The sequence below is a fragment of the Chinchilla lanigera genome, unplaced genomic scaffold, assembly GCF_000276665.1.
Source record: "Chinchilla lanigera isolate Chin_1 unplaced genomic scaffold, ChiLan1.0 scaffold00064, whole genome shotgun sequence".
NCBI classification, from domain to species: Eukaryota; Metazoa; Chordata; class Mammalia; order Rodentia; family Chinchillidae; genus Chinchilla; species Chinchilla lanigera.
Genome location: NW_004955465.1, coordinates 1,268,797 through 1,295,509, shown reverse-complemented (window position 1 = coordinate 1,295,509; position 26,713 = coordinate 1,268,797). Strand labels below are relative to the sequence as shown.

General features: G+C 48.2%; 1 protein-coding gene across 3 annotated transcripts in view; it reads right to left on the bottom strand.

Moving 5' to 3' along the window:
- The window catches only part of Gfod1 (glucose-fructose oxidoreductase domain containing 1), a 102,156-nt gene that overhangs the window by 42,563 nt on the left and 32,880 nt on the right, over positions 1 to 26,713 (bottom strand). Inside the window, exon 1 of one of the 3 annotated variants that reach the window (XM_005398803.2) lies at positions 26,385 to 26,470. The exons of 1 other annotated variant lie outside the window; for it this stretch is intronic. The gene's annotated coding sequence lies outside the window, so the exon portion shown is untranslated. Of the gene's footprint in view, positions 1 to 11,671; positions 11,766 to 26,384; positions 26,471 to 26,713 lie in introns of those variants that run through there. One more of the 3 variants, XM_013521857.1, reaches the window with a different exon arrangement.

Here is a 26,713-nt window from a genome sequence, read left to right as displayed (position 1 = left end):
TGGGGCTTGTGCCTGGGTCAGGAAGCCTGTCAGACAAAGACCTAGGACAATGTCAGGCTCAAAACAGCAACAAAGCCCTGAGCCCAGGGACACTTCCCATAAATGCAGCAGGAAAGAATCGCCGGGACGTGGGTCTTTCAACTGCAGCGGGAATAACAGTATCAGCTGGCACATTATAATTGAACAATAACGCACGTCTGGATGCAGAATGTGCTGGCTGAAAGAGTTGGAGCCACTGCTCAGTGCAGAGCACATGCAGTTTAATAAAAATGCAGTCTGGGAAACATCAGCCACTTCTATCAAGCCACAGATGAATTTCACAACAGGCTGCAGCCCCAGTGAGAAAACAGAGAGAGGGAGGGGAGAAAGAGGCTTTCTAGAGATGAATGCATTCGGTCGCTCATCCTGCTACACCTGGGAATAAGCTGTCAACTGCTAGGTAAGAAGAGAGAGGTACTGGGCTTTCCTGACCTGCCTTCAGCCCTGGACCTGGACCAAGGTTGTCATTTCTGGAAGCCAGCCATTCACCTACTCTGTAAAACTTCCACCAGAGGCCTTGCAGGGCACACGCAAGACTGGAACCCATAGCAAGATAAGGAATGGACCAAAATAAAACAAAGTGAAATGAAGGCTGGAACCAGAGGGAGTGGAGCTCTCTTTTGGGTGGGAAATTGTCCTGCTGCCATTAATTGCTCTCATGAGATATAAGACTCCAAGGCAGATGCAGGGTTGGTCAGCACATAGCTGAGGAAATCTGTAGAATATGCAGCCACCGGGGTGACTTTCTCCTTGCACACAAGAAGTTTTCTTTTCCTTTTTTGTTTGTTTTTTTTCTGGTACCAGGAATCGAACTCACGACCTTGCGCTTGCCAGGCAAGCACTGTGCCGCTGAGCTAAATCCCCAGCCCAAGAAGTTTTATTTTCTTATCCCAGCTTTCAGTTTGCTCATCTGTCCTTCAACATCTTTCCCATGTGGTAAAAACAATGGATGTGCCACCTAAGGGCGGCACACAGGAGACACCCTGAAGTCACACCTGTGACGTCACTGCAAGGAATCCCCGGAAGCCCGCGGTATTGGTTTCACCTGCCGCCTCTGCTCCTTGTTTCTTCCTCTGAGCTTACAGTTGTAAGATGTTCATGCATCTTACAAACCTTACTGGCTGGGACTCAGGTTAAAGCTGAAGCTGGCCCCGACCAGCACAAAAGGCCGCAGCCACACACCCAGTCAGTGGCACTGTGGGAATGAAAACTCGGGTCTCCTGAGCAGCGCTCTAGCGGGGACCTTCCTGTCACCCTGGGAAATGTTCCTCAGCCCTTCTCACTGATGTTATCACAATGCAAAGCCTGGAAGGAAGGCAAGCAGGTGCTGAGGCTGACCAGTGTGGTACAAGCATCCTGCCGATTGTCCCTCCATGTTTCCTGGTCAGACCAAATAGTTTGAGGCCCCAGCAGGTGGTTCCTGGCTTTGTGTTTCTTCTATGTTCCCATCTAGCAAAAGGCCTGGCAGGGAGGAGAAGCAGCAGATGGTTCTTGCGCAGATCCAGGTTGCTATATTGGACTTGTCCTGCGTTTCCTGTTGAAGAAGAACTCAGACAGGAAGACGCATGCCAGCGTGAGAGGTGAGCATCGTTCCAAAGGGAGATGGATGCAGGGATTATCCAAACCTGCGATGGAGACCCAGAGGTCAAGACGGCAAAGAGACTGGTCCGCTGTAGAAGTCCTTACTCTTCCCCAGCAGAGGGAGGGATGCCACAGAACTGGGCCACTTCTCACTCTCCGTAGTGACCACCAGGCTCTCTCACCCATACCATAGCAGTAGCTGCTGGTCTCCTCGCTTCTCCCTTTGCCAACTGCTAAGCCAGAGCAGAGGCAACTTCTTCCAAGAGGACATCAGGTCTTGTCACACACCTGCTATGAACCCCAAGCCCTTGGGGTCTGCAGGCCATGAGACACAGAACCCCAAGCCCTAGGCGGGGCTGTGCAGGGCTCCGCCTGCCTCCCTCTTCCACCACACCTCTGCCTTTCCCTCTGCCCTCATTCCCTTCCAGCCCTCTGGGCTCCATGCTGTGGCAGAAGATGCAAACAGTCTCTCATCCCATCTGAGCTGGAAATTGCTCCCTCCTGCATCCCTCTCTTTCTTGCTTGCTTTAAATCTCTGTTTAAGTAGAGAACTCATTTAAGAGTTCTCGCCTTCAGAGAACTCATCTCTGACCTCCCTAGGGAAGCCAGCGCCACCCTCATGCCCCATCATTCTCTCCTCCACCTCTGTTGGTCTTTGACAAAGAGAAGAAATTCTTGGGTTTTGTTTTATTGTTTTGTTTTTTAAGGTCCTGGGGAGTGAATCCAGGGCCTTCACATTAGGCTACACACCCAGGCCTTTTTATTTTATTTTTGACCAAGTCAGGCAAGACTTGAACTTGTCACCCTCCTGCCTCAGCCTCCCAGAGTGCTAGGATTACAGGTGCATGTCCCGATGCCAGACTGCAGTTGTCTCTTTAGGGTTTCTTTCCCCCACCAGAAGGGCCTTAAGCCCCTCGCAGACAGGACCTGCTGTTGGCTTTTGAGCAGTAGTTGACATGGCAAAAGTGCTCAGGGTAAACGTGGGACTTGCCCAGAACAAGTCCATTCCTTCAAGCTGGCTCTCCATGGAGAAAGCATCCCTTCTGCAGGAAAGCCAGAGGCCAGCGGCTGCTTGTTTCTTCGTAAATGCAGGTTGAGATTGAATCTTCCCACCTTCCACTCAGCCCAGGGGCCAAAGGGTAAGAACTGAGCCTACAGGAAGCCTGGCAGAGGACCAGGGACAAGAAAGCGGCAGTCACCTTCCTAGACACAGAGGACCCCTAGCTCAGGTCCCAAGAGTAGCCAGACTCAGGCTCTGTTCCGGGGAGGGCTCGGCCCCTGCCTCCGAGGCACAGCCAGCGTGAGAGTGCGCACTGCCGGGGATAGGAGTGGAGAACAGCAGAGAGGAGAGAGAGGCTGGCGTGAACCAAGACGGATACGTGTTCCCTTTCTGTTCTCTTTCTATTTTCAAAGCATTCTCTTGCCTTGAATGTGCATCTGACGAAAACCAATCAGAGCGAGCTCCTTTTTTTTTTTTAACCTTAAATTATCAGGACTTTGAGTTCCGAAGCGGATGCCGCTCTTTCACCAGGACTGATTTTTCCCAGTCTTTGAGGGGAGGTGGCACAGGCGGCCCCTCCTCCACGTGGGAGGATAACATGGCACTAATGAAGGCTGCAATGTGTTTCAAGGCTGTTGTTTTAGAATTCCATGCCCAGTAATTGTGCTTAGAAGAATTCACTTTAAACAGGATGTCATAAATCAGACAAAAGTTATATGCAAAGATAATCATCTATGCACTATTTATAATGGGGGAAATGTTGCAAATAAATGTCTAAAAATAAGAATTATAATGCATATAAAATTCTTAGCTCGGTGCCTGGCACACAGCAAGTATTCCATAAGGAGCAGACATTTTAATTTTGAATAATTAAAGTAAGTCTGGTATACCTATGATTCTACGCACCTGTATTTTCAGAAAACCTCAAATCCTTTCCCACTGCACCAACCCCTGTATTTGAGCCACCAGATCGGTTCTCTCTACCCCAATCACTGCAGTCTTAGTCTTCCTTACAAGAGGTAGCTTCAAAGCAAAACAAAACACCTTCTATAATTTAATCAGCATTTTTTAGCATCTGTCATGTTCTGAGTCCTGGCTGGGATAAGCATCCCAGAAGGGGCTCCTTGAACTCCTGGGCTGTGAGCCTGGCCTATCTACAGAGGGCCTCAAGTGAGGGTCCAGAGGGTTTCCTCATGCTGTCAATCAAGCAGATGAAGCAAGCTGTGATGGATGGAGCAGTGGGTACCTCTTTCCTCTAGGAAGCATCAATGGTGCTGACTCTGAAATCATGAGCTATGCCATTTCTTTGAGGAGGTCTATATTCAGGGAAGGAGGAAGAGATATTAACAGGTGTTTAGAAAAGTGGGCATTGGCTGAGACCCTTTCCCCATTCCACCTTTATACACACAGGCACAAGCACACAACATACTAACACACAAATCCATATAAACACACACACTCTCCATTTCCTCTGTCAGGTCCTTCTCCAAATGTGGTTGCCATTCAGTCTTTAGGCGCTGGCGACAATGAAATGAACAGCAAGCTTCACTCCTATGGTTTGTAATGCTGTAAAACCCTAAGAGGAACCAGAGGCCTGGGGAGCCCAAGTCTCCCAGAGGGGAACCCCCAGCAGGGTTCTCAGAAGAGAACAACTGACCAAGCAGAGCAAGCTGGAAGGGATGTGACAGACCAACACCCTGCAAGGAAACATGTCTACTAAACAACACTAGTGTAGTCAGGATGCCCCAAGAGGACCTCCAGTTGCTCCGTGGCTCTGGTCCCCATCACCCCAACTCTATCCCCCACTCCTGCTTTGCCCCGCTGACTCCTGATTTACCTCAATAGGATAGAAGCAGACACTTCTCAAAAGGAAGAGATGCCTATGCATCTACACTGTGACCCTTTCCAAGTAAGTCACTGGCCATTTTCAGTGGGTGAGAAGAAGAGAAAAGAAAGGAAGACAAAGGAAATCCACATTCCTTTCCATGTAGACAATTTCCAACTTGATCCGAAGCCTGTGTTCACCCAGATACCAGGAGCTGGTTCCTTTGCGTAAGCAAAAGGCTTTCCTAGAAGCTGCAGGGAACCAGAGGGGAGGAGCTCTTACCAAGAAGTTTCTTCTAGTGACCTGGGAGGTGCCTGATGGGAATGCCTTGGCCTGGTTTGACAATTCTGGAAATGCTGGGTAGCGGAGCAGGCTTTGAGTGAGACTAACCAGCTTCAATCCATTAAAAAAATGGTTGATGTTATATTTGACATTAAATATAAGGTTCCTGGTATAGTAACTGGCACAGGGAAACAACATATAAATATCAGACCCAGGGCAGGGGATGTTGCTTAGTGGTAGCATGCTTGTTTATCATGCACGGGGGCCTGAGTTCGATCCCCACTCTGCAAAATGAACAAATGAACCAGAATGCGAACTCTTGTGTTGAGACCAGATTCCCAATAGCATCTGGAACTCATACACACACAGACACGGACACTGCTGATAGAGGAAATAAATGGTCAGTTTGTGGAGCGCTTGCCAAGTGCAAAGCATGAGGCTAGCTGACCATGTCACACATCACCATGAGGGTGTGCCCAGACCCACACTACCCAGCGCAGGAGGATGCAGAGGATGCCTGGGTACTGAGCCAAGGCCACTCAGTGAGGAAGACAGCAGAACTGGGGCTGGATCCACTTTAATCCAAAATGCCTGCTTTCTCCTACCAGATTGCACTGCCCTGCATGACAGAGCTTCCTAAAGTAGCCCAGAGGTGGGGTCTTCCTCTGAGACCCTCTGGGACCTACGCCCCACCCAAAGCAGGAACATCTCCAGAAGGTAGTTCTTCACGCTTTCCTGGAATAATGACAGTGACCATGGGCTCAAGGAGTCTCCATGCCATTGCTGAGCCATCAGTGGGCCTCGGCATCCCACACATGGCTGCAGGTTGACCCTTCTGCAGCCCTTATTGCATCAGTTGGGTCACAAGATGACTGAAGGCTTGATTAAGACACAGACCCACCCTACTCCCAGTAATGGCCACAGTCTCTCATCCTCCCTGCAGCCTCAGCCCAGTTCCACAGTACCCTTTCAAAGCCTAGGGTATTACCCCTGCCCCTGGGGATGGTGAGCTTTGTGCTGCAGGCACCCAGGATGGCTAAGGTCACAGGAACAGCCTGGGACAACCAGAAGGAATAATCCCCCTAAGGATCCAGAAGCAGAGGTCTAGATTGTTGCATAAGGTGAACCTGAGCAAGGGGAAACCGTGTACCCTACGAGCAAAGCAAGAAGCAGGAACTAAGCCAGGCCAGAGGACCAAAGTCACTGACAAGTGTTTCACATTGTCCCTGGCTTTCTTTTGCTCTGGAGCTGGCTGCTGAGTTTCCTGAACAAAGAAGGTGGCCCTGGTGCCAGGGGGCTGGATTTGAGTCCCAGCCCCTCCTCCCCTTACCTGTGTTTTGGGGCACGTGACTTCACTTCTCTGGGCTTCAGGGTTCTCCCCTGAGAAGCAGGAATATAACAGTGTTTACCTCCTAGTTGTTGGGATAAGCAAAAGCATGGTAAAGCATTTTCTGTAGCCCCTAAGGAGATGGCAGTGGTCCCGATGCTGTGTGCTGTGGGAATTCACAGGGCACACTGCCGGTGACAAATGTCCCCAACACACCAAGTCTCTTCAGTTTCAAGCAGTCACCTTGAAGTTACACTTTGAAGGTCAGACAGTGTTCCCGCACGCACTTTGTACACCTCAAGTCTTTGAAGCTAGAATGTGTGTGCATCAAGGTTTGGCTTTCAGAAAAGCCAATAACGATGCACAATTTTAAATTCCCAGATGGGAAGCTCAAGTGAGATAACAGATGTGAGCAAAACGCGAAGAACCAAAAACATGATGACAGAAAAGTATTGCGTCAAATGAACTATTCTGCTGTCTTTCTGGTCCACTGGCACTGAATCTGAGATCCCTCCGCCTCCCACGTGTGACATCCTGTGTGCAGCGAAGGAAGGTTCATCCCACTCTCTGCCGAGCCTAGAACTTCCCTTGACTTGACATCAGAGCCCTCGGGGCGCCTGCAGTACCTTTCCAGACCCTAAGGAATCTTCAGCAGGCCCCAGACAGCAGGCTGAGAGCCACAGGACCCTGTGGCCGCAAGGGCGGGGAGGGACTCCCAAACAATGAGGTCAACTCTCCCACAGAGACAGAGGACCGGCCTGATGGAAAGCTGCCAATTGCTCCCACATGCGCCCTTTTCTTTCCTTTTTTTTTCTTCTGTAGTGGGAATTAAACCCAGGGCCTCTGAGTTATATCCCCAGCCCTTTTTAAATTTTTTATTCCTCCTGCCTCAGCCTACCAGAAAGCTGGAATTACAGGCGTGCTCCATCACATGCAGCGATGGGTCCCTTTTCAAAGGCCTCTGGCCTGACAGCGCCCAGGCTGCATCCTACACACTCTACAGTGGAAGCGCTGGGGACTGAGGGCAGGACGCAGCACCTTTGCGGTGGAAAGGTCGGAGGGAAACACAGGCCGTCTCCATGGCCAGGCCTGAGCGCTTTCTCCTTTCCTGCTTGTGTTAGAAGGAAAGCACCACTGACCACTTCCCATCTCTTTGTGGCATCTTCAGAAGATGGGACCCCGGCTATGCCCTGCCCCGGGCACAGGATCTCTTCTGACAAACCCCAAGTAAGGGACACTACTCACAGTGCGTGTGGGAACCAGGCCGAGAGGAAATGGAAAGGCCGTGCAGGCTGAGGGGAAGGCAGTGCCACCCAAGGCCCCTGCGGCCAGCAGAGGAAGTGCAAACTTAACACTGTCCTTTTCCCACTGCTTTCTGATCTCAGGCGCCCGGTGTGACTGTGCCCTGGTTTTTCATTTCCACTATCGTTTACACCCGAATGTGAGCCAATGCTTCGAGACTGCTTAAGGTTTTAGGTCACAACCCCCCGGGGAAACCAGCACACAGCTCCTCTAACTAAAGCACTGAAAAGGCTCTCTGAGGAGACCCCAGCACCCCCTCCAGTGGGAGAAGGACTACTGCTTCCTTCTCATTATTGTTTTATGTTTATTTTTATTATTTTGTATGTATTTATACACTCCCACTTGTTCTTTACTTGTTTTAATTTCATTTATGATTTTAATGTCTCTTATCTCATGTGTTCTCATTTATCTTATTTATTTATCATCCTCTTACTTGTTCGCTCACGTATTACTTGTGACCTATATTTCTGCAGCACACTTTTCAACTCCCCTTCTCCACGCTGGAGCCTGGCTGCTGCTGGAGTTTTCCCCTAGGTGCTCTATCAAGAGCAGACTTTCTGACGATTAGTAACTCTAATAGTAAGGCCCACGCGACATGGGAAGATGCCCGGCTTGCTGCATGCTTCTCCGACCATGCTGGACATGCACCACCCTGACCACGTGAAAAGTGGCATTACGTATCCTCCCAGTACCAACGTCTCCGAACCTGCAGTTAGCTTGCTAAAAACCAGACGGACCCTAAAAACCTGAGCCCTGGTCGTATATTTATGAAACATATAACGGGCTCCACCTGGGCTCCCAGGTAGCCCCCAAATAAACAAGGATCAAAGTCCCCAGCAGGAACCAAAAGGGTGGGGATCTGGCAGTTCCAGGAAAGAGAGAAAACTGGGGGTGCCTCCCTGTGCCAACAAGCCCTGGCTGGCCACTGCCCACCTTCCAGGCACCTGTCTCACTGCCAAGTAAGCAATGCCACAGCAGGATACACGCAGCCATCCCCAGTGAGGGAATCTCTGGGGCAGGCACTGGCTCCATGACACATGAGGTGGCGGCTCTGCTCAGGAGTGGGATCATTTGCACACCGTCACCTGGGACATCCCACCTGCCTGTCACTGTCTCCAGATCTGCCGGCGCCCTGTATAATGCAAAGACCCCTGGGGGACTCAGAGACAGAGAGGGGCTGAGCTCCATGGTACTCTCAGGCTGAAAGGCATGAGTGTCCTGCTGGCCAAGAACTAGGGGCCAGCCAGGCACTGCTGACGCGAACAGCTTGGCCAGCAATGCATCAGGTGCCTGTGGCACAGCCAGACACCAGGGTGCTTAGAAACCTCACTTTTCCCAGGGCTGTCGAGCACCAGATCAGGCAAAGCGCAGGGGTACATCAGGAAACTGATGGAGGGCGCTGGCAAAGAGCACCTTTCTTAAAAGATCAGAAGAGGAAACAGAATGTATAACGCGTAATAAAGGAGGTATTACTTTGTACAACTTATTTTTATATATTCACACCTGTGAATCTCATATAGAAATGCAGTCATAGCACACACATTACTGTAAACACTTATACATACTATATCCACATGGACATCGTGATGTGGCCGATTGTTTTCTTCAAAAGTGATCGTGGTATTTCTCATCTCACATGACACTTGCCACTTCCTGATGAGAAGATGTCATCTGTGTTCTTCCCGTCGAATTTGGTGGTGGGGGGAAGTCTCTGTGGTCCCCTTGAATTTAAGTGGCTTGGTTAATGCAGTGGAACGGCACATGTGACTTCAAGGGAAGTTATAAAAGGGCATGATAGTTTCCTTCCAAGTGGCCTGAGCTCTCCCCCCAGTGATACCCCTTTTTAAGTCCAGGGCAGCCCACATACAAGGCTTTCTGCTCACAGCTCAGCCTGAGGGAAGAAGCAGTCCTCTGCCGGACAAGCGAGTGGGCCTTCGTGTGATCTCGGGCTGTCACCATCTTCAGAGCCACCCAATGACCCAGCACACAGCAGACATGAGCTGTCCCCACCACCCCTGCCCAAGTTACAGATAAGAGAGCCAAATATAGGAGCAGTATTATTTTAAGGCACAAAGTTTTAGACTGGCTTAATCCGTAGTAATAGATAAGCAGAATTACTGATTTGCTGTATACAAGGTCTCTTTCACTGTGAATCTTACTAAAAACATTTGGGGAAACACTGAACTAAACTATTCATATAAGCAAGAAGTCTATTCATTCATTTTCTAGTAACTCATTGACTTATTTACTCAACAAATATTTGCAAAGACTGGTAGTGTGCTGGGCACAGGACATAGTGCTTATTCTGGAGTCTCAGCAGCCCTGAAACAGCTGACCTCATTATCATCCCCATTTCACAGAGGAGAGAACACTATGCTTGGGCCTAAACAACAGGTCAGTTCTCAGCTCTGCTGAGGGCAACAGGAAGCTATTCCTTAAAATATGCTTTCAAGAACTTATATAACTTAAGATTTAGAGTAGGGCTTAAAAATCACCTCACTCAAACCTTCCACAGTAGAGAAATCAAATGCCGGAAAACAGAAGTGACTCTCAAAGCCAGTGAGCTACATAGTTAGGACCCGGATGGAAATACCCAACACCCAAGCTAGCTCTTTCTACCATGCACGCCTCCCCAGCACCGCATGTGACTTGGCTCACACAGCCAAATAGTTTTCTTCTAAAAAGAATGGCAACCGTGGTATAGGGTGCGTGCTATCCAGAATCAATCAGGGAAAAGATGTGCCATGTCTTTATCCAGGTTTCTAACCTCCACCCCCCTGGCTTCCCCAGACTCGCTGAACGGGACCTGTCTCTCCCACCCCAAGGACTCATGGTCTCAAACTCCCGCACAGCCCTTCCTTTCCCTTCTTATACCCAGTCTTTGTGCTGAAACGCTATACGCATTTACCTCCTTTACTCGCCATAGCCCTGTGTGTACTAGGGAAATAGCACAGAGGAAGAGATTAAGATATCTGCCCCAGGCCCTAAGCTGGAGGTTGGGACTGAAAGAGGAGTGGGCTGCTTGATTTCACATTGCTCCTTTTGAATCCCTCTGCCATCATCTGCAAAGAAAAGTGAGTTGGAAAACGGAAAGCAGTGGTGACAGATGGTGGTGATAGTGACGAAGCATCCATGCTGCCATGGTTTCCCATTTCACCAGTCTAGACAAGCGACAGTTGCTATTATCGCCTGTTTTGCAGATGAGGAAACTGAAGCTCAGAAACGATAAGCAATGGTTCTAAGGTCAGTCAGTTAAGGTCAAGTTTGAATCCCAGACTTCTGGTTCTCTCCACCCACCCGCTCATCAAAGGAGCGTGGTGGTCCTCCCTGCCTTGACTACACTCACATGACTACCTTGCTTTCATTGTGTCTGTATTCCTTCTTCAAAGTCACTCACCCAGCCTCTCTCCTGCCTTCCTCCAGGCCACCATGCCTCTAAATCACATGGGTGATGCCCCTGTGCCAGCCTAACTCCACACTTCCTGAATCCTAACCCTATGCCAAAAGGGAAATTCCCACACTTCACTAACCAATGTCCCTTTATCCACAGAGCTTGTGGTGCTTTTCCAACTAAAACACTGTACCCATTCTCGATACCATTATGAAAATGGCACTTTAAGAGTAAAGCTTTTCACTGATGCTGTGGAAATCCCAGAGCAATAATCCGGCACCTTATTGCAAACTTGAATGGCCACGTCAGGTGAGTTCTCAGAATGCCACCCAGTGTGAAATGTCACCAGCTCAGAACTTCTAATGAAACTCCTTCCCCCACCGGCTTCCCTCCTGTTCCCTTCTCTTTGGCACACAAAGCTCGGTGGAAACACTTGACTGGTGTTCACAGCTTTTGCTCGCAGCAGCTTACTTTATTAAAAAAAAGCATCTCTCTCCCTCCTCAAAGTGAAAATCCACTCTGCATTTCTTCAGCAGCAGCCTCGGTCCACTCTCTCATACTATCTGCAGGACACGGGGCCCTTGGTCTTCAATGTCTCAGCCCAGCCCAGTCCACTCTGCACACCGGAGGGCTTCTGAGGCCTCTGAACAGCCAAACAGCACAGCAACAAGCTACAGGTGCAACCACAAGCCTCATTCAAGGGACAGATGACAGCCACTGCCACACAACCAGATTTCATCCTAGTGAGACGCTGTTCTAAGAGATAAGAATCTTCAGAACAGACAAGGCAAGACTGCTATTTCCATGCCAACCAGTGGGGACACTTCGGCTCATGTGCAGCTTCAGAAAAGGGAGGGGCAAATAATAGAGTATCCCATCCAGCCCCTCCCCTCCTCCTCCTGCTCCCCCAGGACCCCTTCCTACCTGGTTTTCCTGTGGCTCCAGGCTGTTAGGGGCCAGTGCATTTCCTACCACACCACCGCGGTTGTTCTGAAGTCATAGGAGACTGAAGTCTCCCACTCCAGCCACATATCTCTTACCCACTGGGGCCACACAGTGAGAGAAGGCACAAAGTTTCAACAAACGAAGCAGCAATTCTGTCCCCCAAACCCACTTCCTTTCCTATATCTTGGTGACAAAATGTTCTCTCGAAGTGTCAGTAATCACACACACACACAAGTCAATGAGAAACAACACATAACCCACACAACCCAGCAATATGCGAAAGCCATCGGCTGTGGTTTGGATCTAGAATGCCTCCCACAGGCCCATGTTGAAGCCTGACACTCTGGGAGGCACTGGCAACTTCAAGAGGTGGGACTTAGGCATCTTCTAGCCGTTGGGGGCATGCTGTGAATGGAGACTGGGAGACCCAAGTCTCTTCCTTTCTCTCTCTGCCACATCTGGGCCATGAGGTGAACAGCTGGCCACAGCATGCGCTCCCACCATGACGTCCTGCTGCATCCCTCTGCCAGAGGCTTAAAGTAATGGGTCCCTACAACCATAGGTTAAAACTTCCAAAACTGTGAGCCAAGATTAACCTTTCCTCTTTACAAGCTGATTCGTCTCAGGTATTCACTCACAGCAAGCTCAACCCACACCTAACTCTCCTCAGTGGGTCACTTGTAGCAGCAGCTCCATCTACAAACTTCCACATCCTAAGGGCATAGGTCTCAACCAGCACATGCCTGGGGGACCTCAGAACTGCCTCTTTCTGTCTGGGCTCCTCCAAGCAATGCTATGCCACACTCAAGGCCATTCCACCCTTTCGGTCCTCACAGAAGGGGAACAGGCCTGCAGCCTCAGGCTCCAATGGCAATCTCTACTTCCCTGGCTGGGACAAGGGTGCTGATAATGAAAAACACACAGCTGAACTCACAGGTGCAGAGGGCCCTTGAGGAATGCATCTTTGCCTTATAAAGCACAGTCAGGCCAGGGGTGCTGTAAATCCTTTGCTTTCTCCATGAGAAACTCTGTGTGAAGCCTTTGCCCATGTGGTTCCCTCTGCCTAGGATGCTGTTCCCTCCCCTCCCCCACCCTGGCTTCCTCTCCAGACTAATTTCCTACTCAGATTCTCCTCTGCCAACAAGGCTTCCTTAGCTCAGGAGCAACCTCACACCCTGGTATGTGCTATTTTTTTTTCCTTCATCTCTCTTACTCTAACTGTAATTAAATAATCACCTGTGTTCTTACTTCCAGCAGCCTGTCAGCTCCAAATGAACAAAGCTCACGCCAGTCTTGGGCACCTCCCCGCAAGGGGGCTTCCTGGGAGGAACCCCCAGCACAACCAAGCAGGCTGTTATGTTAAATGGCTGCGTTATTTCCAGGCCAGCTGGTGAACAGCAACCGCCCAAACTGCACAGCACCCTTGTATCATAGAGGTTTGCTGCATCCTCTGAGGACAAAGTAGCAGCCCTGAGGAGCAGGCTAGCGGGAAACACAAACACTCGCCTTTTGTCTAACACTAACAGACGTGGAAAAGATAGGCTTCTTTCTCATGTAGTGAGCTTCATTGCTAAAAACCTACTTGGGCGGGAGGTATAACTGAGCGAGAGAACACATGCTTAGCATTAGCAAGGCCTTGGGTTCCAGCCCCATTCTTTTATGCATAAGATAAATCTCTACTAAGATAAATTCCACACTATAGACATGGAGATGGAGGAGGGACAAGGAGCACAGAGCCAAGGAGATTTAGCACAAGCTCACGTTTGCTTGCATAATTAGAAACTAACTTCAAGGAACTTCTGTGTTTTGTTTATGCATAAAGCATTTCTGAGGATACACAGAAGACAGACTCAGCCACTCCAAGGAGGAGAGTGGGAAGACAGGGAGACTCACGTTTCACTGCTTACTCTTTGGCATCTCTGATTTATTTATATTTAGTGGCGCTGAGGATCAAACCCAGAGCCTCTCACAGGCTAGGCAAGCGTTCTACCACTGAGCTACCGGCCCAGCCTTGGTATTTTTGGATTCTGAATCATGTACATGTATGTTACCTGTGCTAAAGGCATACAAATTAAACAAGTTCAAAGTTAAATTTTAAGAGTAGATAAAATTTAATTGTAAAACATTAATATGTTCTTTTTAAAAAAAAAAAATCTAACATAACAGTAGGAAATAAAATGAAAAGGAGTTCTCCTGCATCGCCCCCCAAAAATGAGTGTGAACAGTGCCTGTATATTCTCCTGGAACATTGTATCTTAAAAATAATTAACCCAAGTAGATCCTACTGTCCACTCCATTTCACCTCTTACTTTTTCACTTACTCTAACTTGGAAAGCTTCCTTTTTAGCATGTACAAATCTCAGTCATGATTTTATAGGCAGCACGGTATTAGTGTATTAATATGATGCAGTTCATACTTAATCTGCTCTCCCTACACAGATACGGAGGGGATAACCATTTCAAGTTACTCAATATTACAACTAATGTTGCAATAAACAGTTTGGGCTAATGCAACCAAATAAATTCCCAGAAGTAGGTTTGCAGAGGTTAAGGGTGGAGCGATTTCAATTCTGACAGCTATTGCTGAACTGCCAGGCACATACTTCATCATTCTGTGGCTTTGCTTTCTCCATCTGTAAGGCAGGAAAGTATTGATGGGCTATTGGGTTGCTCCTGTAAAAGCCTTGGCTAGCCTGAGAAATACAAAGCAAGACCATTTTATGTGACATTCGGTCAAAAACATTGTGTTTGTGCAAAACTCCAACTTGCAGCTCTGTCTGGGCCTAGTTATACTGATGGCTCCAGGCCAGGCTGCTGGGCCAACAGTGCCAGCCTCAGACAGCAGGTCTCCATGTCCTGTGGCCAAAGAACAGGACATATAGACGCATAGCCAGGAGGACCTTGTGTTTGCTTCAAGTCACTTCCAGAGATACAGCACACTGTCATGAGGTGGGGACAAAAGAAAGGGACAGGCCAACCCAAGGGCCATGAGTTCTGATGAAAACCATGAAGGAAAATCAGAAAGTCCCACCCTTAAAGCCCCAGTCAGAGTGGATTTCTGCTGCTCTTCCCATCTCCCTGCTCCATCCCTGAGTTTCCAGGATAACATGTCGCAGCTCCCTGAAGACTTTGTTCTTGAAAATGTCCTTCCACTACCCTTGCCCATGCAGTAGACAGGCAGGAGAAGGGCTGTCTTTCTGTAAAAGCCCTTGAATTTTTCACACCCACCCTGGCATGCAGTGAGGCCCAACAGAACTTTCTGCAGTGCTACAACTGTTTTCTGTGTTGTCGGTGTGGGAGCCACCAGCCACACCTGATCACTGTGCTCTTGGAATGTGGTGGAAAAATTGAAATTTTCATCTTATTTTCTTTTAATTCACTTAAATCTAAAAGTTACATGCGCTGGTGGCTAACATTAGGCAGAGCAGCCATAACGGTTTCTAAACTACAGGTGTATTTTTAATCCAAATCTCTCTCAAGTTGCGCATTTAAAAAGGCAGCAAGGTGTGGTAGTGCACATCTGTAATCCCGGCACTCGGGAAGCAAAGGCCAGAGGACAGGGAGTTCAAGGTCAGCCTGGGTTGTGTAGCAAGATCCTCTTGCCAAAAAAGAGTGGGGTGGGGTGGGGAAGACAAACCAACCTTCCATCTATCACAGCGGATGGATGTATACGAATGTATAGCAATGTACCGTGGGACCAAGCACCAGTTGTGACCTTTGGCAGTCACAGCTTCTTTCTGGCCACATATTGCTGGCCACCAGACAGGAAAGCCTGACTAGTCCACTTGAGCCTGCCAAACGAAGATGCCCTTACTCACCCATCAACAAACATCTGGCACAGCTGTGCTGCGGGGTGACAGATAAAGATGCTGAGGGGGAGAGTGAAGAGAGCAGAGGACATAGAGATGGAGGGAGGACATCCAAACCTTATGCTCAGCCCTCTACGGGCATTTTTCAACATGTTTCCTTTTTTTAGCTTACTGGATGAGACATGTAAGTGCTAAGGCCTCCACTTCCGTTCCAAGGTGTGATTTTGTAGATGATGAACTGGACTGGGCTCCTCCACTCTGCCCTCTCCCCCACCAACCACAGTTGTGACCATTCCATGAAAACTTGGAATAAAGAAACTGTACATAGCACTTTTATCTAAGGGCAGGAGGAAGAGAAAGTTCTGGGAAAGAAGGCAACAAAACCACGAAGGTGCTAAGAGTATGATTATAGTACCTTCTTTATGCAGACATCTGTTTGCTATTGCCTCGGAGAATATTCAACACTATCAATGTAAAAACTACACCTTCTCAAATTTAATGGAAGTTTAAATTTTAAAACCAGGGACTGGCCTCTAAACTAGTAATACTTTATCCAAATGCTTGAGATCATACATGTTTCAGATTTCAGACTTTTTTCAGATTTCAGAATATTTACATAGACTTTACCAGTTGAACATCCCCAGTGCCAAAATCCAAAATCAGAAATGCTCCAAAATCTATGTCTGTTATAAAGTTTTGTCTTTTGGAGCATTTCTGATTTTGGATTCTTAGACTAGGGATGTTCAAACTGCATGCTAAAACCTAGTAATCTATAACCCAGACCACACGTGATGGACATGACATGCATGTTATTTATATTACTACCAAACTTCAACACACATCACCCTGCAAAATGAGCACTGCAGTCCCCGTTTTGTAGATAAGAAACCAACGTTCAAGAGCTGAGTACTGACCCAGCATTCTAACCCAGCCATTCTGAGGTCAGAAGCCCACACCCGCAGCCCACGGGTGGATGTACAATGTCAGTGGAACCGCCGGAAGTGAATCTGTGTGACAGCTGGTACTAAGGCACGTGCTGGCTGGTGATGTTCGGAGAACAGGATTGTTAACCCAGGCACCGTGAATTTTATAATTAATGTTTACAGGGGTAACAGAGACAGAAATTAACATTCTCTAGGTAGATATGATTTTATGGCATCGAATGAGGGCAGAATCATAGAAATGAAGGCCAACTGCATTTAACTTCTAGAAAAATCCATCCTTCCAATCAGGATATTTGGGAGTTAACTGGTCCAGGTGTGGCAGATATGAGATCACAGATATGTTTACTCAAAATTTTTTCAGACTTGATTTTCTAAACACTGCTCTGTCAACACCACAATAGGGGTATTTTTGTTTTGTTCTTTTAGTGCTGGAGGTTAAACTCAGGGCCTTGTGCATGCTAAGCTTGTATTCTACCACTAAGCTACACTGTCATCTGCACTAGGATCTTTTTAGAAAAGCTTACAACAATGTCAAGGCAGAGGAAAAGGAAAATCAGAGAATAAACAAAATTAAGACAGTTATACGCCTGCAATCCCAGCACTCAGGAGGCTGAGGCAAGAAGATCATGATTTTGAAGTCAGTATAGGCAACTTAGTAAGTAAGACTTGTTTCAAAAAAACAAATGTGGCTGCCCCTAAAAGAAGGCCCAGCCCAGGAGGGTCTCTGATACCTGGTCTCCCCGCAACCTTTCTCTGCAACACCATGGCAGGCTTAGCATCTGTCCATCTCTGCATATGTCTCTCAGACAAATGCCAGACCTGTGGTGCTGTGCCTTCCTTGTGGTGTACGTGGGAAACATCCCATGCGCATTTCAGGAGTTTCCTTTGCACACAGAGAGGCTGAGACGGTGGTGTAGGTTGCCATACCCGAGGCATTTGCCATGCACTGGGCCCTGGACTAAGCATCGCGCAGGTACTGTCCCTTAATCCTCACAGGTCCCCACTTTGCAGATGAGGAAGCGCAGCTCCTGAGCTAGAAGACCACATAGTCCCACTTGTCCCGTGGTGCTTGACGTGCATCTCCACTGCAAAGGGCACAGGGGATACTTCTAAGAACCCCAATGCCTGGGTTCCACCCCAGAGCTTCCTCTACTCCTTGCTCTTAGACACAGTCTGGGCACCCAGAGTTTTAAGGGCTCCTTGGTGATGCTAAGGAGCAGTTGAGCCTAAGGACCAGCTAGAGGTGGAGCTAAGTGTAGTGTTCTTGCCTGGCATGTACGAGGCCCTGGGTTCCATTCCCAGAACAGGGAGAAAAACAAAAAGAAAAAAGATTGAGTGCCCTGTACAAAGGCAAGTCAGTGGAGGAGGAAGGGTTTATGCGCAGTCTCTCCAAGCGCAAAACCCACGGTCCATTGTCCTCTATGCTGAACTGAACAACGCTGGCTGCCGGCGACCACTAAAACCTGTCCTGGGAAATCTAAGCTAGGCCAGTCCTCCCATGCCAGGTGCCCACATCTCCCGAGCAGGCAAGGCCTTGCCCCGTAAGGGTTAATACAAGTTCTCTGAGTATGAATGGTGCCACCGTCTGCAGTGTCATCCCCAACTGTCCCTGACTGTTCCCAGCACTCTGCCACCCGGGACAGCACTCGTCGTCTCTGAAAGACCAAGAGCTCAGATCTCACTTCCCCAGGACTAGCTTGGTGTCCTGGAAGCAATTTTGCTAACAAATGTTTTCAGAAATCAAAACCAGACATGTTTCCTGTTAAATCAGAGAATGGCTTTCAACGTAAACAGTACTTGGGTTATTACCCAAACATCCCTAGTCCATTTTGAGAAACACAGAGCTCTTTAAATACTTTAAAATAAATGCTTGCACTGTTATCTCTCGCCAAAATTGCGCTGGTGCCTGTCTGTCCTGCTTTCGATATGTCCTCTGCTGCTCCCCTCCTCCCTGCTGGTCCTCCGCATAGACAGGAACTGCTGTAATTATCTGTGTATCAAGATGGACAGCAGCAAAACGAATAAGGTTGAGCCTGGTACCACGGTGCCTCCATCTGCTAATCACAAAGTAATCAGATCTAGTGAGGAAGCCATTCCACAGTCCACGTCTGCTAGAGTTGCCATTATTTCAGTCTATCATAAGGATTTAATGGAGAGTTCTCTGTCTCCTGCACAGGAGAGAGTATAGCAGCTGCACCCTACAGCAGCCAGTGCAGTGGTTGTACCCACGCTGGGGCCCCAGTTTCTTTATGGACTCTGAGGCTCACCTCCAGGTCCACCCAGGGCATCTGCTCTGCTTTGCCCTCCCTCGCTGGCGCTGTTCCCACAGACTGCATGAATTTGACTTTCTTTGTTTCTGAACAGGGGGACCTGGATGAAAAGATACCCATAATGCAACAAATCAGAGACCACTGCAAATGACAGAGCTATTTCTGGTGAAACGCAGCCCGCATGACTCATCCCACCCCCAGGTAATCACCATCCAACAGGAACAGAGAACACATCTGCAGCGAGAGTGGTCTCTGATTTCACGCATTATGTGGCAAAGATACCCTTTCTGAAAAATGCTAAGAGCGAATTTTAAGAGTTCTCATCACACATAAAAAGGTAGGCATGTGAGGTAAAGTCATGCGTATGTTAATTAACTTGATGTAGCAGATCCGCAACGTATACATAGTTTAAAACAACACATTGTGACCCAGCATCCCCACTTGCAGTCATATGCAAAGGAATTGGAGTCAATAGGTTGAAGAGACATCTACCTTCCCATGTTCATTTCAACAAATTCACAATAGCCAACAAATGGAAGAAACTTAAGTATTATCAAAAGATGAACAGATAGCTGGGTATGGTGGCATATTCTTGTAATTCCAGCACTCAGGAGCCTGAGGCAGAAGGATCGCTGTGAGTTCAAGTCCAGCCTGGGCTACAAAGCAAGTTCAAGGCCAGCCTGAACTCCATAGTGAAATCCTATCTCCAAAAGACAAAAAAAAAAAAAAAAGATGACTAGGTAAAGAAAATGTGGTATCAATACACTGTGGAATACTACACAGCCTTTAAAAAGAAGGAAATTCTGTCATTCAAAACAACACAGACAGAAAAATTGGAGGGCCTTATGCAAAGTGAAACAAGTCATGGCAGAAAGACAAGCGCCGCATGATTCTACTTATACGTGAAATCTAAACAAGCCAGTCTCAGAATAGAAGGCTGGTGTCCAGAGAACATAGCACAAGAGGAAGAATGGGAAAAGAAAAGATGCTGATCAAAGAGGGTAAAGTTCCATTTAGACTGGGGGGGGGGTACAGTTTAATGATCTACTGCACAGCTTGGTAACCAAAGTCAATAATCATCACTGTATATTTCAAAACTGCTAAGAGATTTTTTTACCCTTTTCACTACAGAAAAAGAATACATTGGTAAGACAACAGGTACTTGAATTAGCTTGACTAGATAGAATCTTTCTATCATGTATATATCGATCAAAATATCATACTGTATCCCATAAGTATACCCAATATTAAGTGAATAAAAATAAAATTGAAAACTGCTTGATAAATGTATGCAATTTTTATTTGTCTACTCTGAATGCATAAAGACCTGAGGGTGTAGTTCAGTGGTAGAGCACTTCCCTAGCATGCATGAGGCCCTGGGTTCAACCCCTAGCACCACACACAAAAAAATAATAATAATAAACTAATGCATTTTTTAAATCATCTCACTCCACTCTAGAAGGCAACCATCTCTAATTATTAAGTGAATCTCTCCTGGCAAGGAACATGATTAAAATACAAGGCTCGGTCCTACAATGTAACAGCACCCTGATTGTCAAAGAGGGTGATGACCCAGCTTCTGCACAGGAGCAGAATAAACACAGCAGTGGGAAAGGACTGAGCAACTGGCAGCTACGGGGACGCGGCTGTCCGGGGGGAGGGAGCAGCGAGCGCTGGCGACAGTGTAGCTGGCAGCTTTCTAAGCTTACAGATGCCCAGCAACTCCTGTCTTCATGTAGACCCAGACTTCCTGAGCTCCCGAGCACCACTTCTCATATTCATATTGGAGAACAGAGGAAATAATAGCCATGCATCTCAATGAGATCTCAGGGCTGCCCGTGGCCACAATCACCCATTTGATCACGGTGCGGCAATAATGTTCTCTACTTGCACTGTGCCCTTAATATAAAGAAACAAAGACCCACTCCCTCCTTTTCTCTGTCTCAGAATAGCTGTAGAGCTAAAACAATCTAGGGAAACAAGCTTTTGCTTCACATTTTCCTGGGCCAAAGGTAAATAGATTTGCCCTTAGGCAATGTCTGGCTTTTTCCCTTTCCAAGCAATAGAGAGACAACTACAGCCAAAGAACATGGAGGGGAAGACAGCCGGGCCCAAGCCGCAGTTCTTCCTCAGGAAGGTAGCATTTCCACTTATTCCTGAGCACTCACGAAGCAGTTTCCTGTATAATGAGAAATCTCACTGCTAATAAGCAGAGGACACACAGACATCAGAAGGACAAGTCTAATCTTTCAATGACCCTCCGCCTCGGGCCACGTGGGACACAGTCTTTTCCCTCTGGATGACACAGGGCGTCTGTCCAACCCGGGGCTGTCCTGAGCCTCTCGGTGGACACAGCAGTGTGGATCTGAACTCTGCATACGGCACTGCACCACAGAGGCGGCTGAGGGCAGCAGCCCTGATCAGAAGACCTGTACTGTGCGGCCAGGGGAAGGCTGCGGAATGTCTACTAAAGGAAGAATCCTGGCAGGGATAAAAGCAGAGGGAGAGGGGTTAGCAGGAGCCACCAGGCTCACTTTTGCACCTACCATGATGTCCACTTTGTTAACAAGCTCAGTCCAGTTCCGGCCGTCACCAGGTCAAGAACTGAAGGTTCACAAAGCCAAAGCCTGAGGACTCCAACATGGCAGGGAAGGGCTTCCAAAATAGCTGCATTAAATGCCATTTACTTTCAAACCCCCTTTCAAGCCCTTAAACTCAAACTCAGGTCTATTCACTTGTGACTCCCAAAACTGAATCCTAAGAACCAGTATCCCCGGGGCCGCCGGGAGGCTGAGGTTAAAGCAGTCAGCAGAGAAGTGCATTTGCTAGAACCAGGTTGGATGAGTGATGGGGTTCTCTCATCCGGTGGCCCTGACCTCTCAGCCAGAGGCAGCTACAGTGTGTTGGGGGTGGGGGGTTCTGAGAAAGCCATTCAGCCTGGAAAAGGCCTGGGGATGTGGGGAAAAGACAGGGTAAAGCCAGGAGAACTGGTGACAGTCGAGGGTCAAACCAGAGCTCCTGTGGCCACCTGCTAATCCCATAGGGACCTTCTCAAGCAGCAGCATTGGCAGACACACTGCTGTCACTGGCGGCAGACCACACATACACAGGTGGCAGGGGTAAGAGCTCAGAAGCCTTGCAAATCAATGGGCTCCTAAGAAAGAGGGTAAGGGCCAGCATGACCCTGTTATCTGTGTTGCTGAGGGGGACACACTGAGTCTGTCCTCTTTTCACCAGTGGCCATCAACGTACCCCTTATCCTCACCAGACTTCCTCTAATTTTTAAGTGATCACCTCTACTGCCCATCTGGTGCTAGGTGTCAAAGATTGTTGGCAAACATTTGCTAATACAAGAGGGACACTTTGGGTCCCTGCTATGGTTTGTGTCTACATATCCCCCAAGGCCTCATGCAGTCATGAGGTAGGTGGGCTTTTTGGAGGTGGCTGAATCTAGAGTTTGTGATTGGTTCATTGTCTAGTGCTGGGGTTGGGGGGTGTGAGTGCTACACCAGCACTAGGGTCGGCAACCTGCATACAATACAAGGGAGGAAAAGGAGCTTGCTCCTACTATTTTTGTTCTCGTTACTTTGCTGTCTTCTGCTGCCACGAACTGTTGCCCCTCTGCCATGCCACCCTGCCTTGGAGCCAACCAATTATGGACTAAAACCTCTACAAACTGTGAGCTAAATAAACCTTTCCTTTCTTAATTTTGGGTGTCAGGAATTTTGTCTCAGCAATGAGAGAAAAGTAACTAAGACAGCCCCTATGTGCTGAACCTCCAAACCTGGATGTTAAGGTCAGCAACCCACTGTTTTTACTATCATTATGAAAGATCAGAGAAGATTCAAGCTGGAAGATAGATTAGTGCACGAATCTATCTAGTGGCTGCTGGAACCAAAGGCCACAAACTAGATTTGTGTGTGTGTGTGTGTGTGTGTGTGTGTGTGTGTGTGTGTGTGTCTTTTTGAGACAAGGTCTCCCCTATGCAGTTCAGGCAGGCCTTGAACTCACTTTGTAGCCCAGGTTGGCCTCAAACTTGCAACAATCCTCCTACCTCAGCCTCCTGAGTGCTGGGATTACAGGTGTGCGCCACCACACCCAGTCAAACTGGATATTTTAAACAACAGATCTCCTGTTACACGCCCAAAATCTAGGGTTGGTTCTTTCTGAGAGAGAAGCTATTCCACACCTCTCCCCAGCTTCTGGTATGTGTTGGTCATCTTTGGCATTCCATGCCTTGTAGATACCACCTGATCTCTGCTTAATGTCCCTATGGCATCTTCTCTCTGTGTATGACTCTGTGTCAGAATTTCTATTTTTCATTAAGGACACCAACACCCTGAATTAGGGCCCACCCTAGTGAACTCAATTCAATATGAATCTACTGCCAAATAAGAAATCCTGAACTCTAACGTATCATTTTTATGGGAGGGGATAATTTCATCCATAATAGAAAAGATCTCAGAGATCCAGGGAGTTCCAAAATATGTTTTATAGAAGAGCAGGTTTTAAAAATACTCTTTGAAAAGTGAATCCTCTGGACCACTGTTTGCCAAATGCTCTAACTCTATCCTAGAGATTTGCCATGACAACACAAGTTTTAGAAGTACCCATTGTGTGTCAGACACAGAGCTCTGCTCTGAGACTCCAAGAATAAATAAGACCTGGTTGATGCTGAGGAACTAGGTTTTCCACAGGGTGGGGAGTGGGAGTTAACATCAGAGGAATGTGTATGGTAGACGTGAAACCAGACACATGGAGCTAGAGGAGAGGTGCCTATCTCAGTCTAGGACAATTGGGGAAAGGGAATGAACGAGGCTTGGGTGCGTCTGTGTGTCTGTGTTTTTTATTTGTCATTTAAAATATTTAAACGTTTTTAACACAGAGTGAATATTTAGGGCATACAGTGTGATATTTCAATCTGTAACAATCCGATCAGAGTAACTGTTGGACCCATTGCCTCAGACATTTAACATTTATGTTGGAAATGTTCAAAATCATCTCCACTAGCTGTTCTTAAATATTCAATTATTTGCTATTGATCACAGTCTCCTAGGGCACTACAGAACATGAGAAGGGATTCCTCCTACCCATTGCACCCTGAACCCATCAGCCATCCTCTCTCCATCCCTACACACTTCCCAGGCTCTGGAAACCACCATTCTCTCTGCATTTATACGATGGACATTTTTAGTTTCTGCGCATAAGCAAGAACATGCGGTATTTGTCTTTCTGTGCTGCGCTTATTTCACTTAACATAATGTCCTCTGCTTCTGTCCATGTGGCTGAGAAAGACAGGACTTCATTCTTTTTTACGGCTCAGTGAGTTTTAAAGAGTACATTGGAGGTTTCTAGGCAAAGTTGCTAGAGAAAAGGCACCTTGGCTCAGAAGGGAAGGGGACAGAGGCATGAAACGACCTCCACCTGAGGCAACGTCAGGTGGACTGCTGCTCAGGGATGGACCACGGGGCCGGTGGGGAGGAAGAGGCACTGGAGGCTCCCGGAGGCTCAGGTCCTTCACAGTAGCTCCCTTTATCTGCATTTTGGTTTCTGTGGTTTCAGTTACCTTAGGCAACTGCGGTCCAAAAATGTTGCATGGAAAATTCCAGCAATAAGCAACTTACAAGTTTTAAACTGCCTGCCGTGGTGAAATCTCGCACCAACCCGCGCCATCCCACCAGGATATGAATCATCCCTGGTCCAGCACATGTGAGCTGTGTTCGCCACCCGCACCCATGAGTCACTTAGGAGGAGGCAGCGCCTCTGGTCCCCAGCCCTCTCGCTGCCTGTGCTCTTATTGGTCTCCACCAAATAAGGATGCCACCAGTAATTCTGAAAAGAAAATGAAAGTTTCTAACAGCCGCGGCCACAGTGAGCCTTTCTCACAAATGCCAAGAGGGACAGCAGCTCCCTGTGACATTCAATACATCATCTCTACCCTGCCAAGGATAGAGAAATGTGCTCAAAACACACATAGGCCAAGACCGTCTGGTGCCACTAAACTACCGTGGATTTACAAAACTCTCTCACCGCAGCCTCCAAGGGTGATGCTTCCAGCAGCTGGGGTGGCTGAGGATCTGGCTAGGGCCCCTTCTCTGGTCCTCTGCTCTGAAAGCTACAGCTACACCTGGCTCTGGAGACTCAGCCAAAGCAGGGGCTAATTTTAAATGCTGGAATACAAAGCAGGGAAGACAAGTCCTTCTGTCCTTACAGAGCTGGATACCCAACCATCAGGGCAACATGGGCCAACTGTAAGCAGAAGAGAGGGAGTCTGAAAGAATCCAATACAGATGATCCTCAGCTTACAAGGAGGTCACATCCCAAGAGAACCAGCACAGAGTGAAACCACGGTGGACTGAACATGCATGACATGCGTCCAACCTCCAAACACCCTGGTCAGCCATAGCGTGTGCTGTACAGTGGTGACTGTTTCCCCTTATGAGTGCAGGGATGAGTGGGAGCTATGGTCACTGCCCCCACTCTGTATCACAGAGAGAATCCAATTGCGTATCACTAGCATGGGGAAAAAATCCAGATGCAAAATTCCAACTATAATTCTACTGTGTGCATATCACTTTCACACCACATTAAAGTCGAAAAATCACTGAGTTCAAGCATAACAGGTTGGGGACCATCTGCACTGTGATTTGGGTTCTCGTGGTCCGTAAATGTTAGGATAGTTCATATCCTTCTCTATACTATACTTATAGACTTTAGGTGCAAAACCCTAGCTTCCCTGAACAGAACTTCTCGGGTCCCTAAGACATCCAGGAGAGGTGTGTGGTTTCTAGTCAAAGTTTACAAAACAGTCTATGTTTACTCAGGCTAAGCCCTTGTACTTCCTCCCAGCCCTAATGTTTTCCAAACTTACACAAGCCAAACTGGCTCTCTTGCCTGGGTGCCGGAGCATGTGTGTGACCTCCAAGGGATTAAAGCATCCTGCTGCCCAGGTGAGAGGAACACACCAGCCCGCTCTGTCCTGCATTCTCCATCTTCTGCAGTGTCAGGCGGGGTGGTGATTGCCTTACTGAGTTTTTCACACTTGAGTCATGGATAATCTGGCCATTTGCTGGGATTCAGTGTGGGGCTGGTGAGGACATCAGTATTTAGAATGCAAGAGTTGCAGATTTTAACTAAGCCGAAGCTCCTGTCAGAAGGGATAAAGGGCACCCTCTCTCTGTGTGTGGTTCAGCACCGGGAACTGCATAGGACTGAGGCGTTATTCTCAGTTACTCGGAAAGTCCAAGGCCACCTCCAGGTTAATGGAGGGGCACAGGATGTGGGATAGGCTCCTACCCATGGCTAAGATTTATTATAGCAAAGGAAGATAAATCACCAGAGGGAGAAAAGGTGGGAGAGAAGCCTGGACAGTGGTGACTGTTTCCCCCTCTACCAAGGGTCCTCTCCCAGGGGATTCAAACCCAACACGCCCAATTCCCCCAGCACAGAGGGGTGAAGCACTGTCTACAGGGATGCTAGTCTGGAACTCCCCACACAGGTGCTTTTTAGCAGAGCTGGGTGCTCACATAGGCAGCCTCTGCCTGCCTTGTCCCCAAATTCCAGACTCCCACGTGGAAAGCAAGGGTTCTGAAGCAATCGTGCTGTCAGCATAGAGTAGACACAGGGGGCCCCTCTTACCATTTAGGAAACAGTGGAGGGAACTACTTACCACTCGAGTTCCCGGCAGAACCAGCCAGGGCTCAAGCCAACAAGCAGGACTTTCTCAGGGCAGCGGTCTCAGGCCTGAACAAGGAGTGAAGCAAGGCTCAGGCAGGGTGTGTGGCGTCCGGACGACAGCTGCCTGGGACTGCCCTAGCTCACCTTGATGGGTGGCCCAACCTGATGTGAGGCTGTGATGTGTGTTCTGCTTCCCTCTTAACAACTCCTGCCAGAGTTCTCAGGGGACCGCATGGAATTCCTGGAGGCAGAAAGTCCCACAAGAACATCTGGTTCAGTTGCCCCAGATACAGATGAGGAAAGAGACCTCCTGGGAGGCAA